The sequence below is a fragment of the Octopus bimaculoides genome, chromosome 1, assembly GCF_001194135.2.
Source record: "Octopus bimaculoides isolate UCB-OBI-ISO-001 chromosome 1, ASM119413v2, whole genome shotgun sequence".
NCBI classification, from domain to species: Eukaryota; Metazoa; Mollusca; class Cephalopoda; order Octopoda; family Octopodidae; genus Octopus; species Octopus bimaculoides.
Genome location: NC_068981.1, coordinates 189435081 through 189435958, shown reverse-complemented (window position 1 = coordinate 189435958; position 878 = coordinate 189435081).

The following is an 878-nucleotide window of genomic DNA, read 5'->3' as shown; positions in this document are numbered from 1 at the left end:
ATATGTGTATGTATATGTATATGTATATATTTTATGTTGTCAATATTTATATGACATCAAATTTCAATTATTTACTCCTTGCAAACAAACAAAAGTTATTATTTCTCAATATTAGCCTCATGAACAACATCCAGCAGTTAACTTACATTTCAAGTGAAGGCCTAAAAGCAAATGCTTGCCTGTAGAGAGCAGCAAGAGTAAGCTTCTATTGCTACTTAATATAATAAAAACGGAAAAGAAATAGCAGTTATATATAGCATTTAAATGTAAAGAGGCTTGAGAAACATTACATAAACTGCACATTTCCATTCACACACATACATGGATCCAAACATGCACTGATCCACACACATATACTCACATATATATACAAACATATACTCTTTTACTCTTTTACTTGTTTCAGTCATTTCATTGCAGCCATGCTGGAGCACCACCTTTAATTGAGCAAATTGACCCCAGAGCTTATTCTTTGTAAGCTTAGTACTTATTCTATCAGTCTCTTTTGCCGAACTGCTAAGTTATGGGGACGTAAACACACCAGCGGGCTTCTACCAGTTTCTGTGTACCAAATCCACTCACAAAGCTTTGGCTGGCCCGAGGCTATAGTAGAAGACACTTGCCCAAGGTGCTATGTAGTGGGACTGAACCCGGGACCATGTGGTTGGTAAGTAAGCTACTTACCACACAGTTACTCCTGCACCTGTATATATATATATATATATATCATCATCATCGTTTAACATCCGCTTTCCATGCTAGCATGGGTTGGGCGATTTGACTGAGGACTGGTGAAACCAGATGGCTACACCAGGTGCCAATCTGATTTGGCAGAGTTTCTACAGCTGGATGCCCTTCCTAACGCCAACCACTCAGAG